The sequence below is a fragment of the Boleophthalmus pectinirostris genome, unplaced genomic scaffold (assembly GCF_026225935.1).
Source record: "Boleophthalmus pectinirostris isolate CB_2022bp ecotype Guang Dong unplaced genomic scaffold, ASM2622593v1 HiC_scaffold_17, whole genome shotgun sequence".
Classification (NCBI taxonomy): Eukaryota; Metazoa; Chordata; class Actinopteri; order Gobiiformes; family Gobiidae; genus Boleophthalmus; species Boleophthalmus pectinirostris.
In genome coordinates, this window is record NW_026571115.1 from 20,890,431 (window position 1) to 20,905,610 (window position 15,180).

Sequence of the window (15,180 nt, forward strand, 5' to 3'; positions counted from 1 at the left end):
TCACATAATATGAGCATGTACCAGTCTGGACTCAGATCACCTGTAAACCATGGCCTGTGGACAGAGTGGCGCATGCTCATATATAGAAAATCTGGCAAGACATACATCTACCATCTACACAAGAACAAGTATACCCAAGTGAATATGAAATAAACAATGGCAAATACAAAAACAGGCCATCCAGTTGTTACAGATAATATAAGAGGACTATTTCCTCATTTAATCCTAGGTTGTTCATTCATGGATTTGGTAAGACTCACATTGTAAAAGCTGCTGAAGTCGATCTCCTCCCCTAAGGTTCTGTGGTACATTGGCAAAATTATCATTGCATTACATTTTATGATGGATATTGTATTGATAGCCCCATAACTGTAATATCCAGCCAATGCTACAGCCATACATATTGACAATGTCAATCAATCAATCAGTCAAACTTTATTTGTATAGCTCTTTTCATCCATTTGAAATGTAGCACAAAGTGCTTCACATGTAACAGAAACATGACAATGACTAAAAACAACAGCAACCCCACCCCCACCCTACTGTTTCATCCATATATACAGCAATTTAAACTAAAACATAAAGCTCCTAAAGGTTATAGTAATAATAATAATAATAATAATAATAATAATAATAATTTCAAACAAGTAAAACCTTCAACTAAAAGCTAAATTGAAAAGATACGTTTTGAGTTTACTTTAAAAAAAAAAAATATACGAACATTCGCAGATCCTCAGGTAGACTGTTCCACGGATGGGTGCTGTTAAAAATGACTGATGCCTCACAGTGAGTTTTAGTTTGGACTCTTGAGACAGTTAAAAGATGACTACCTGAGGACCTCAGAGTCCGAGAAGGCTCATATGATAAAATCAGATCAGATTAATAAATAGGACAAAGACCATTAAGAGCTTTATAAACCAATAAAAGAACTTTAAAATCTATCCTGAAGCTCACAGACACATTGTAAGATATTAGTTTAGTAAATGAGCTCTGAAAACAGTCATCATTAATATTAATCATCATTAATATCAGTCATCATTAATGTTAATCAGTGGCTGGCCCATTGGCTCCAAATCAAGTTTATTTAGCAAAAATATGTATTACTATTTAATAACAACACTCTTAATTGGTCATTGGTAATTTTCTGTTCAGAATCATGTTTTCATCTACCTTTGACCCATCATCAGCCACCATTGTCCTGTCAGCAAGGATACCTGAGAGGGTGGGGGCTATCCCAAAATGGACAGATTGGACAATCCACCACTAGACAGGAAGTCTATATTGTCCAATTATTTGACTGCCTGACCAGTCAGTCCCTTTTAGGTAAAATAATCACTCTTGGTCTTAATACTAATGGTATTATTTACATAAACTAAAACTCTGCATGTTTTTGTTTTATTATTCTCCTTTTCAGGGGCCATGGTTGTAACATATCGGTCATGCACATATTGGTAGTTTTCAGGTCCTAGATTGTGATAATGTCATACTCACAGACAGGGGGCAAGGGCCAGATTTCCCTGTTGAAAAGCAAAGCAAAACAGTTTTCTTTGTTTGTTTTTTGTACTTTTCCATTAAATATTGGAAAGGTAAATTCCCATGTATTGAACCTGATCAGTTCTATTATTGATTAGACTCAAGATCATGCTATTTTCCAACAAAAATCCGCAACTGAACAACATTAATTTTAGCTAACCCTCACATTAAATAATATTGGACTATAGAATGTAGTGATATCATCTGAAACCCAACAATATTGTTAGGGACCATTTTCAGTTAGAAATGTACAGTTTGACCTCTAAAAGTGATCACCTGGTCTAGTTTGTCTGCCATGAAAGTATTGAGGAGACAAAAAATACATGTTGCTGGCTTGATCAGCTAGGAGCGCTAAGCACGTGAGCACTAAGGGAGGGAGCTAACTTGGGCCAAATCCATGTGCCAAATCCTGGCTGCAGCCCGAAGGTCTGGGGTCACATTAGTTTGGGCCTGCCAGGTCTTTCCAGCTTCCTCGTCCGCCAGCAGACCCAACTCACAACCAGGTGGTGACCAGTTGACACGGCCGAAGGTCAGATGACACAACGAAAAAGTCATCATTGACCTTTGGCCTAAGGCGTCCTGGTGCCACATGCACTGGTAGACACCCTTGTGCTTGAACATGGTGTTCGTAATGGACAAACTGTAACTAGCACAGAAGTCCAATAACAGAACACCGCTTGGGTTCAGATGCTGACACCACAGTGAGAGACCTGTCCCTGACCCAAAGGCGCAGGGACGAGACCTTCTCGTTCACCGGGGTGAACTCCAACACATGGCGGCTGAGCTGTGGACAATGAGCAGGCCCACACCAGCTCTCCGCCGCTCCCTGCAGCCAACACCAGAGAAATGGAGAGTCCAGCCCCTCTCAAAGAGTTGGGTTCCAGAGCCCAAGCTGTGCTTGGAGGTGAGGCTGACTATATCCAGTCGGTAAAGCTCAACCTCCCGCACAAGCTCAGGCTCCTTCCCCCCAGTGAGGTGACATTCCATGTCCCCAGAGCTAGTCTCCATGTCCAGAGATCTGGTCGCCGAGGCCCCCGCCTTGGACTGCCACCCAGATCTCTCTGCATCGGCTCCATATGGCTCCTCCCGCAGATGGTGGGTCCATGGGAGGACGGCTTCACGCCGCTCCTTCGAGCTGAGCCCAGCTGGACCCTGTGGGGAATGGCCCTCCCACCAAGCGCTCACTGGCAAGCATCTACCCCAGGCCTGGCTCCAGGGTGGGGCCCAGGTAATGCCAATCCGGGCGACATCACTGGCCTCTGAGTTTTATTCATCATAAGGGGCTTCTGAACCTCTTGGTCTGATCTGTCCCCCAGAACCTGTTTGCCTTGGATGACCCTACCAGGAGCATGAAGCCCCCAACTGTAGTATCTGAGTGGATCTATTTGTTTAGGCGTAATCGCTCCCTATGTTATTGGTTTTACTTATAGGTTATCTGCCTGCGCACTGATATGTTATGTTGCAGTGCATTAAAGTGAACATGAGGATTCACAATTTCATCTGCTATGCACAGTGCAGTGTCCCCTGCCACAAATTGAAGACATCTTCTCATCTTTGGCTGGAGGGGAGAAGTTTTCAAAGATTGACTTGTCACAAGCTTATCTCCAGATGGAGGTGGAGGAGTCAAACAGAAAGTTCTTAACCATCAATACACCTAAGGGACTGTACCAGTACAATCGTCTCATGTTTGCTTTAGTGGCTAAATTTCCTCTCTGGTGTTCCGTGAATTCTCCCATTGCATATTCATGAAATCAACCACTTTCAGATGGAAAGAACGAGTCTACTCGTGTTTAGGTGTCAACGACGGTAGAAAAACAGTGTTCGCCCCGTCTTTGAATGAAGTTCTCACATAAACAAAAAGGCAACCGTTTTTCTCCACATCCATGCGTGAACTCAAAGCGCCAGCTCCCATTGGCTACACATCCGGAAATTCCAAACTAATCAATCTGAACCAATTCAAACTAAATTAAAATTACCTTAAATGCAAATGATCAAACATAGTACAGCAATGTAACCCTAAATTTAGTTGCAACAAGCGCTCACTTCATATAACACAAATTACAATATTAATTTGAATCTGAACTGAAAAAGAGCCTAAATTACAACATAGAAAATGGCACAAAGAGGTACTTCAGGATATACCTAGAACAAAGTGCTACCTTGATAATATAATTGTGACAGGAAAAGACGATGATGATCACTTCCAAAATCTAAGCAAGGTGCTCACCAGGCTGAATGAGTATGGCCTACGGGCAAAGAGAGAGAAATGTGAATTTTTCAAAAGTGAAATTACATATTGCGAACATGTAATTGACAAACATACCTTACAAAAATCACAAGAGAAAATTGAGGCAGTGTTGAAAGCACCTAAACCAGAAAATGTGTCACAGCTAAGATCATACCTGGAGCTTGTAAACTATTACCACAAGTTTCTCCCAAACCTTGCCTCAGTGTTGTACCCATTGAATACACTACTACAGACAGGAGTGAAGTGGCATTGGTCAGAAAAATGTGAAAAGGCATTTGCAGAAACAAAACGACTAATAACATCTGATGAACTACTCACCCATTAGAATCCAGCAGGCCCATCCGACTAGCATGTGATGCATCCCCGTATGACATTGGCGCTGTCTTATCACATACTATGGACAATGGACTTGAGCACCCAATTGCATTCGCGTTGAGGTCTCTTTCATGTGCAGAACGCAATTATGCACAGATCGACAGGGAGGCCCTTAGCCTAGTATGGGGAATCAATAAGTTCCACCATTACCTTTATGGGCGAAGGTTCACCTTAGTGACTGACCATCAGCTCCTTTTGTCAATTTTCAATCCTAGAAAAGAAGTTCCTGTGATGTGAGCTACCCGACTACAACGATGGGCTTTGTTCTTAGGAGCACACTCTTATGACATTGAGTTTAAGGGGACTAAGCAACACTGTAACGCTGATGGCTTGTCACACCTCCCATTGTCAACATCTGAGGAAAAGTCTTCAGGATGTGATCCAGCTGAAGTATTCCATACAGCACTAGTGGATCAGCTGCCAGTAACAAATGCCATGATACGAAGGGATCCAACACTTTCAAAAGTCTATGACATCATGATACAAGGGTTACCTGCCCATGGAAATCCCTGTTTTCTTGAGTTTTTGGCAAGACGTGACCAGATGTCAGTTTGCCAGGGAACCCTGATGTGTGGCTCACGTGTGGTAGTGCCCTCTAAGCTTCGCACCAGAGTGTTAGAAAGTCTGAATGAGGGTCACGTGGGCACTGTTAAAATGAAGAGCCTAGCCCATAGCTATGTATGGTGGCCAGGGATAGATAAACAAATTGAGGATATCACCAAAATCTACACAGGATGCCAGAGTCTTCAAAATGCACCCCCACAGCACCCTTACATCCGTGGGAATGGCCATCTGCACCCTGACAGAGAGTGCACATTGATTTCACTGGCCCATTCATGAATTCTATGTTCCTAATAGCTGTGAATGCTCACTCAAAATGGCCAGAAGAAGTACCAATGAAATCTACAATGTCTGACAAGACTATTTCTGTTTTGAGGAGCATCTTCTCTAGGAATGGTCTGCCTGAGCAGATTGTGAGTGATAACAGTCCACTTCTGATGAATTTCAACCTTTCATGAAGAAGAATGGTATCAAACACATTAAGTCAGCACCACACCATCCAGCAACGAATGGAAACACAAAGTTGACAATTTCTTTCTCGCATACCGCAACTCTGTCCATGCAACTACAAATCAAACACCAGCGATGCTGTTCATGAACAGACAGTTGAGATCTCTTATTGACCTCCTGAAACCAAATCTGAGGAGGGGAGTGCAAAATAAACAGTTCAGCACTCTGTCACGTGAAACAGCAAGGGGTTTCGATGTGGGACAACAAGTGTTAGCAAGCGATTATCGAGGGGTCAAGTGGACGCCTGGGAAGATAGTTACTAGGAGTGGACCGTTGATGTATGAGGTAGATACTGGCGAGCATACTTGGAGACGTCATGTCAATCACATATTGAATGCTCAACCAAAGACCCCAGAGCAACCAACATGTCCACCCGACCCTACAACCAACAGTGAGCACAATACTGACAGAAATGTAACTCCTACAATCGAAGAAAGCACTCCACAAGTCCCTAGGTGTAACCCTGAACGAATCAGGGCCCCACCAAAAAGATTAGATTTATGAATTTTTTTGTTTATGGACTGTTTGATGTAAAAAAAAACCAAAAAAAAAAAAACAACAACAAAAAAAAGGATGAAGATGTTTTGAAATGTGTTACATGTTGAAATGTGTTACATGTTACTATATGTTACTTGAGATATGGTGTGTAGCATAAATCTAAAAGGGGAGGAGATCCATGGGAGTGTAGTATCCGAGTGGATCTATTTGTTTAGGCGTAACCGCTCCCTATGTTATTGGTTTTACTTATAGGTTTTCTGCCTGCGCACTGATATGTTATGTTGAAGTGAAGTAAAGTAAAAATGAGGATTCACGAATTCATCTAACCTCCGAGTTGAATCATTATTTACATTTTTTATATGTTGTAGCAAAAACACAACACCGACAACATAGTTCCTGGGATCATTCGGGCACTCAAACCCCTCCACCGCGTTAAGGTGACAGTTCAGGGAGGGGGAAATTATATTATATTAATGTAGCAGTGCCCGCCTGCTGCCTTCTGCCACCAGGTGGCGCCTGGGCTTATAAAAGGGCACTCCCCGTAGCGTCTCGTTCTCTGACCTCGGCGCACTTCCGGGATAGGGCTCCGCCTTGTCGCGCACAGGTAAACAACCGCTGTTCTCTAATTACAATTACAATTTTATAATTTAATGTGTGGCTTTATTGTAGTGCCACCGCTCCTAGAGTCTCGACGTGCCTGATCGAAGTTATGGCTCGTGAGTAAAGCTCCTGCATGTATTTGCTGTTGATCGCCACAAGCGCCACTGTTAGCCGCTGTCCACGGTTGGGTCGGTGTTGCTGTCAGATGCCCCGGCCGCTCGGCGTCAAGCCTCGTGGATGTAGAAGCGTGTGTTTTGTGGTACGTTGGCTGGTCACTGGTTTAGGTTCATGTATGGGGCTACCACCAAGTGAAAGATAAAATATAATGTTCATTTTAGGGTCCAGGGTGGTCTTCGGCACGTCATCTGGTGGAGCGGTGGCCCTGTGAACGAGCTGCTGCTTTGTTTTACTGTGTTTTTAATTTTAAGGACAAAATCACCGTACAGCTGCTTTTGTGACTGTGTTATCGGCAGTTATGTGAACAGTGAATGGTCTACTCTTAAAGTTAATCTAACAAATGAATTATGGCAATAATAAATTCATGTTTTGTAAGTCACTTGTCTCTGTCTGTCAATTAACGAACCTGTGAGCCTTTTAGTTTAGTAAATTTAGTTTTAGTTCTGGGCTACGCCCAGTGGCGTTGTTGGTTTTATGTTGATTATATTACTTTGGGGTGCTCCTCACACCCCTCCCGGATGCCCCGCTCGCCGCACTTACAAAACATGAAGTAATTTATTATTGCCATTATTGGGTGCTCATCACTCCATGCCGACGAGCAATGGAACGAAGGAACAAACTGAAAAAGCGAGTCCAATGTGCCACTCTAAGCCACAACTGAGTCACTGCGAACACGCGAACAATCCAGCGGTCCCAGACAGCACCCTTCCTATGCGCCACAACTGAACAAATCCCAGAGTCACTGTTGGCGCCATTTTCTATGTTGTAATTTAGGCTCTTTTTCAGTTCAGATTTGGATTAATATTGTAATTTATGTTATATGAAGTGACTGCTTGTTGCAACTAAATGTAGGGTTACATTGCTGTACTATGTTTGATAATTTGCATTTAAGATAATTTTAATTTAGTTTGAATTGGTTCAGATTGATTAGTTTGGAATTTCCGGATGTATAGCCAATGGTAGGGGGCGCTTTGAGTTCACGCATGGATGTGGGAAAAAACATTGCTTTTTTGTTTAGGAGAGAACTTCATTAAAAGACGAGGCGAACACTGTTTTTCTACCGTCGTTAAAACCTAAACACGAGTAGACTCGTTCTTTCGGTCTGGAAGTGGTTAATTAGTGATTGGAGTATGTGTCAATCAGATATCGACCTGTGAAAATGGCTGAGAAATTTTGTGCCCGTAAATTGACACATACTCCCCTCACTAAATGAGCTGTAACTTGAAAAGTAATGATCGAAAATCACTAAAACTTCACAGGGTTGGTACATGATAGTAAGGGACTATTTGGTATTTTTTCAAAAATGTTTGAGATCGAAGTGTGTGGGCCATTTGGTGAAATGGCGTGGAATGACCCATTTGTCAAATTTTAACCCTTAAAAATTTAAAGGACCTACCTTAAATAGTATTTTAGATACAGCAATCTGAAAGTGGCTCCTTGGAAAACCCTGCTCAAAGCGGGTCAGGGCGTAGTTGACAAAATATTTTTTAATGACAAAACTATAAGGAGTTGGGAGATAAAATCTTCCTATTAGAAAGTGTGTGAACCTTCTAGAATTTTTTCAGTCAAATCTGAGATGGTTGAGCAGGGGCATTTGGAGATTTGGCGTGGAATGATCCATTAACAGTAGGTAAGTAATGCAGTGTCTCATGTCCCTGAATGCTAAATGTATTACCATCTTTAGTGATCATGTGGCTCTCTCCTTTCTTGAAGGTTATAGTTGCTCCTCCGTCAGCTGCTCTTGCCACTGAAAAGATGTTGTGGGGATATGAAGGCATGTACAGAGCATCTCTTCATATAGACATAGTCTCCTTTTGAAATCTTGAAATGTCATGTTCTCCTAGTTTTTCTGTAATATCTACAACAAACGGCTCGTTGGAGTCTGGTAAGTGACCAACAATCATGGGTTTGATCAAACCATCACCAAGAGTTTCACCGGCATCATATAGAGCTGCAATCAGCGTCTCCACTTTGATGATGTAGTCCATAGTTGACTCGCCATTTGCTTTCCATAGTTTTGTCAATGACGTGTACAGGTTGATCATCTGCGACTTGCATTTTCCTGAGTTGCACTCCCTCAGTATTTTCAGTGCTTTCCTGCCATTGTATGTAGCATTGTGTCTGATTAATGATAAGCCTTTGTCATCAATTAGCCTCATTAGCTCTTCATAGCAGTTCGGGTTCTCTGTTCTGTCTGCTGCTCTTTGCTCATCCCCAGGTGGCTCATTTAGAATAGAGTTTTTCAAGTTTAAAACGTGTAAGTGTCCCAGAAACCTTGTTTTACAAAGGTCGTACTTGTTTTAGGATATATCAAAATACAATCGTGGGGAGAGTGCTCTGGTAGCCTGGGCCGCCATGTTACTTTCATCCTTGCTCTTTAGATAAACTTGCACTTTGCTATGCTAATTAGCTTGTTAACATAAATCCATGTAAATCTTCTTCTTCGAGAGTGCGCACTTGTTTATTGGTAATAGTCAGTTCCGAGTGCTCTGTGTAATACTTCATGTTTGCATTACCTCCTCTGGTTGAGTTATTTTTCTTCTACCTGAGTCTGCACACGCCACAGATTGTATAAAAAGTGGATTAAGCCAGTGTAACGTCACCCATAGCATAGAGAGAATTTGGAGCCAGGCTCCATATTTGGAAATTTGACTGCGAGTATCATAGCAACCTCAAGAACCATTCATGACTGAGGTCGTTATATGTGCCCACCCTTCTCACCGGAAAGTGGGAAGGGGGCTTACGTAGCAACGAAACACCCTAGCTGTCAAACCTGTTACTAACGCTAGTGGGAGTGGCCTCTGGGAATGAACTTATCTGATTGGTGCATTATTTATGTTCATATCTTGATTTAGGGACAAAATAGCAAAATGAAAAATTCAGGATCATGTAGAGAGGGTTAATGCAAACATTTTAAGACCAAAATGACAAGATTCACTGCATCAGTTACAGAGAGAGGGCGACAAGATCCCAGTGTAGTCAGTTGAAGCCAGGGTCAGTAGGAGCCGGATGAGCCTCCTGGCATACTTCCTATTTGGAAAGTGGCGGCTAGTGCATTAGCTATGTCCAGTCATATCATGGATCTATATTAAAAACTGGATAAGGCATTCCCCCTCTGTCACGGCTTGAGACCAACTAGTGGCCACTCCCGGTACTACAGCTCCGGAGAGCTTGGGCCCAGAAAGAATTCTCCCATAGAAGCACAATCAATTTTTGGGAATTCAAACTGCCTGTTTGACTGACAACTTTCACGAAGGTCGGATTTTGTTGGGATTCTTTTCTATTTTCACAACATAAATGTTTCAAAAATTTTAAATCCTCAAAGTGCCTAAAAGTTAGCTTTGTAAGAGTTAGCCTAGCCCCCCTCTGAGTCCGCAACTCTCGCTCTGATTGGTCCACACACTCCAAGCCGTGCACATTAAAGACGTCACACAGGTGGGAGGAGCTAGCCCGTATTGAGGAAGTAAATGTGGAAGAGAAAAACTTTTTTGGGCATATGAGGACAGACCACTGAAACAATACGATACCATCTTGAATTCATCTTCCAAATTTTATTTTAGTTCTATGATTCATGCACATGCACCTTCTCAACTTCTCTGTCAGTGTGTTGACTCTGTGTTGCTTCTTGTGCTGGCCCTGTTAAGGTGTTTCGGCAGAAGTAACTCTTCACATGCAAATGAACGATGCTTGACCAGTTCATCTCTTTAGACTTTTTAATTCGACATAGTAATTCCTTGAACATTTCTGTATGTTGCAACAGCGGCCATACAGTGCAAGCGTCATCAGCAGAAGAAGATAACACAATGACGTCACATCCTCATAAAATAAATGTCCTTTTTTACTCAGAGTAAGAGTGCTATTTATGAACAATGCTTGACAGGGTGGAACAGAGAAAACAATGGGTATGTATTAGTCACAGCATAAGCTAAAGATACATCACAACAATGCATTACTTTTTCTACATATGATTCAGAGAACTCAGGTTACATTTAGTACCTTCCGCTGACCTAGATTAACGCTATTTTAATTGACGGGCCCGATTGGTGAAATAAAACAACTAATTTAGGCAGTAAAGCGGTTTCACAAGCAGAAACTAGCAGAAACACAAATAAATATCTCTAATAAATAATTATCTGTAAGTTAGCAACAGTATAAACATTAAAAATACTCTTGGATCAATGTAACTTGTAATAACGCATACAAAAGAAGAGATGCCAAAATAGAGTGATTAAGTTTTTATGTATATGTATTTATTCCTTTGGCTTTAACAGTTTAACAATTACTGATATCACTTTGTATTTGCACTATTTGTATGAAATGCAAATGTATATGGGAAGTGCAATACTTCTTAAAAAAAAAAAAGATTAAACAATTAGGAACACTAACTAGGCATGTAATGCCATAACACTATTCTATAGGCCGATATTAATTAATACACATGGGGGGCAGCTAAAATGAAATTGGTTAAAATCCAAAATTATGTTGTAATACAGTGAGCGCTTGAGTTTAGTTTATAATTGAATATACCAGGTTCAACATTTGGATGTTTCATGATAAAGCACAATGTTATCAATAGGGAAATCTGGCTCTTGCCCCCATCTGAGAGTATGTCAGGTTCTACCATGTGAGAGCATCACATGGTAGAACCTGAAAACCATCAATGGAATCGTGGAACTAAAATATTGATTCCTAACAGGTGTCATGCTGGAGACTTTATCCATGGTTTTAGGTACACAGGTAAGAATTCAGAATGATATCTGTTGTTTTCATTGAATTAAAGCCATACAAAAGAAATCTTTAAAATAATTTTAATTGCTATGTAGAATTATTAAAATGGATGTGTGTTAGGGCGAGGCCTGCTGTGATTGATCTTGAATACTTGATTATTCAAATTGACTACTTAAACAATCGTTATCTGGACATTAAAAAGCACATGTGGCATTATTAGATCAAAATGGAAAACAATTATAATTATAATTTTCATAAATAATATAATTTATTTGTTAGTATTCTCTGTGTAGAAGCTTTCAGTCAATATGATCAAAAAGTATCAAAAAATAATCAAAAACTAACTGACAAATCGACTACTAAAATAGTCATTAATAGTTGCAGGCCTAGATTTTATATACCTTATAAATATGGGTTACATATGGCGACTTGAAAGTGCTCCCTAGCAATACATCATAGTTGCGGCGATATGATACTGATAAAATGGGACTTGGAGCTGCTGATAGCTGATATAATTGCTGTTACATTTAGTGATGTAAAAATTCACTGTAAATCTTGAATTGTTTAAAAAACTTATGTTTGGCTCTAGTGGATTTTAAATTGGGTTTGTTTAGGCTACATTTATTATTATTCTGCCTCTTTACATCATATTTACAGACAGTAGGTCTGCCTAATGGCATTTTTGCATCACATTCTAGCAGCTAGTAAAGAAAGTAAACTACCGCCTTTAACTGTAAATGCGTGCCCCCTGCGATAATTAATTATATGCATAAATGTTGATCATTCACAACTATATTCATGGTTCATTTACATATCAATGCTGGTCCAGTAACATATATGTGGCCAATGTAGTCACTTTACAGTCAGCCAGTAGAAGAGAAAACAGGCTGTTTATGTGTGAGAGCTACAGCAGCTACTCACTAACCAATGAGAAATAACCAAAAGTAGCTTTGAAACCAGCACATTTCCAACACTCACCGCTCACACAGGCTCCTCTCAGATCACAAGTCTGCACGAATAAATGCCCTTTTAATCCAGACTCAAACCAATTGTCCGTAAAAAGAATATAATCTCAGTGTTACACATGGATCTATGCGAGTGTAAACAAGCGTACATGAGTGACATGACTCTGGCGGTGTGTTCAGGGACAGTACGGCCACAGACACAGACAAATTACTCCACAGATAAATACGGATGTGGAGCCACATATTAGAATATTTATCTGTCTGTAAATTGGATTAAATGAGCATAATGTAAAGAGTCTAAGCTTTATAACATGCCCATGTGAAATATCGGCCCATATCGGCAAGATTTAGGCCGATAGCAGATATGTTTCCAGGTGCCCATATCGGTCGATATATATCGGCCAACCGTTTTATTGGTCAGGCCCTACTTGTTATCCTTGTCTACTATGTAGTATTATTAGAATGGATGTGTGATCTTGAATACTTGACTATTCAAACTGACTACTTAAACACTTATTATCTGGACTTTAAAAAGCACATGCGGCATTATTAGATCAAAATGGAAAACGATTATAATTATGATTTTCATAAATAATAAACTTTATTTGTTAGTATTCTCTGTGTAGAAGCTACGTATAGAACAGCTGATAGTCAAGCTCAGTTAAATACAATCAATCAATGAACCTGCCCAGGGACTACAGGTGGAAATTAGCACTGGTGCTACAATCTGGTATAATGCATCTCTCCTGTTAATGTAAAAGGTTAATGTAAAAATTGTGCACTGTCCATGTCTCCAAACAAATTAATAAATAAACAAGTAAATAAAAAGAAAATCAAAAAGTAACTAGTGACTAGTCGACTACTAAAATAATCATTAGTAGTTGCACGCCTAGATTTTATTTTTATAATTATATATCTTATAAATATGGGTTACATATCGCGATTAGCGATTCATCAGACTTGTTACGCTTGTCTTGAATTTATCCAGTGGATTGTGCTTTTACAGTATTTACATTATATTGTCTCTAGTCAGAGCTGTACATCGTGTTCTTGAACATCGGTACCATGGTCACCTGTGGCCCTCCACTAAACTGTCAAGCACACAGCTGATGCCCTGGATCCTGAAGAGGGTCAACGAGGCCTCTGGACCATACCAAATGGTCCAGGTGCTAGGTGACATAGTTCTACTGCAGGGGTTAGTTCAAGTTAATGTTATTTTAATTTTTATTTGTTTTAAATTTTATTAAATTAAATTTAATTTATGTTTTTATATATATTGGAGTTCATCGGTGACTAGAGTCTCAATAATAGCTAACAGTGCAGTTTGACATGCAATCACAACTGATCAATTTACTGACACTATTTCACATAAAACAAATATTTTTGTGGAATACTCAGAGAGAACCTACTGAACACAGATGCCATGCAGACATCTAGTGCCCACAAGAACACTAGCTCTTAATGTTTATCTGAATGTATCCTAATTTTCATCCATAGTTCTCACTGTAAATACCTGGAGGAGTTTCCACTTCCTTGCCTCACTTTTCCTCCCTGTCTGGTCACAAAGTCACCAGTGGACTAATAATCCTTGTTTTGCAATACGGAAAAACGAAAATGGACTTTTTAGGTCATAATAGAGCTGAAACAGACTGGACCAAAGCTTGGAAATCAAACTTTCTTCATCCTGTTTTATACTTCTACGACAAACTTCCTACTGGTGAGTGTCATAGATATTTATTTATTTTAGTAAATGAGCATTTAAAACAGTCATCATTAATATTAATCAGTGGTTGGCCCATTGTCTCCAAATCAAGTTTTGTTTAAAAAAAATGTGTATTACTATAATACTATAAAAACAACAATTGGTCATTGTTCATTTTCTTTTGTAGAAACATGTTTTCATCTATCTTTGACACATCGCCAGCCACCATTGTCCTGTCAGCTTGGATACCTGAGAGGGCAGGGGCTATCCCAAAATGGACGGATTGGACAGTCAGCCAACAACACAGTGATGTCGTCTCCTGGGTTAATTGAAGACAGCCCACCACAGGACAAGACTGTATTGTCCAATTATTTGATTGCCTGACCAGTCAGAAGGGGCTGGAACTAGGTAAAAGGGGGTTAAAATTTGTCCATCCTAACTTGAGACGATCCAACCACAACTGTGAATCTGTAGCAGCTGTCTCTCACACGGACAAGACATCTCTCCAAAATCGTGCTGTGAGCCCGGTGCTGCTCCTGCTGGCTCTTATGACGCGTCTTTACCCTTTTTTTATTAGCTTAGCCATATTTTTGTTTGACCTGGTGAGACTGGACGTCCTGTTTTCATTCTTTATTTTATGTAGAGATAGTTTGTGGGTTGTGTTATTCGTTAGGGTAAGGACAGTGGTTCACTGGCAGCTCCTACAGCCCTGTATAAGGTTGGCCTGTCCAAAGCACCATGCTTATTTTACATTGGCTGGCTCGCCATGGTCTTTTTCGTTGATCCTTTGTTTTTGTTTTGTTTTTTTTAGCTCTTGAATCATCAAAATCTGATAAGATATATGTGTAGGAGCTATTTGCTTATTTTGTTGTTTACTAATTCAGTTTTGTTAATTTGCTTAATATATTTTTGCTATGTTAATATTATTATTGCAATTTCTTAGTCTAAGTTGATATTATTCACGTTTACCTTTTTTGTTTTTGGTTTAATCTGGGTCACCTACGGGATAAAGGAGGGTAGGACGCGTAGACCAGGGTGCACCTGGGTGGGCCTATGGTTTTTTACCAGTCGAATGGAGAGGCAGTAGGAGTTGGCCTTTAACATGTGTCCCTTGTTGCTTGCCAAAACGAAATAAATCTTGGAAACTCAGCTCTGGTCATGGACATTGATTTGTACTAGGTAAACCACATACCCATGGTGCCCAACGGTGATTATTTGAGTTATGTTTAGTTCTGAGTTTGCTCACCGCTTTTGTTTGTTACTTTTATTTGTCAAATAGTCAC

General features: G+C 40.3%; 1 long non-coding RNA gene across 1 annotated transcript; it reads left to right on the forward strand.

The window, feature by feature from the left end:
- The first annotated feature begins 6,216 nt into the window (after positions 1-6,216).
- On the forward strand, positions 6,217-6,869 carry LOC110172930 (uncharacterized). The gene is made up of 3 exons (XR_002319143.2): positions 6,217-6,329; positions 6,395-6,584; positions 6,664-6,869. It is a non-coding gene; the product is annotated as an uncharacterized LOC110172930 (long non-coding RNA).
- The last annotated feature ends 8,311 nt before the right edge of the window (positions 6,870-15,180 follow it).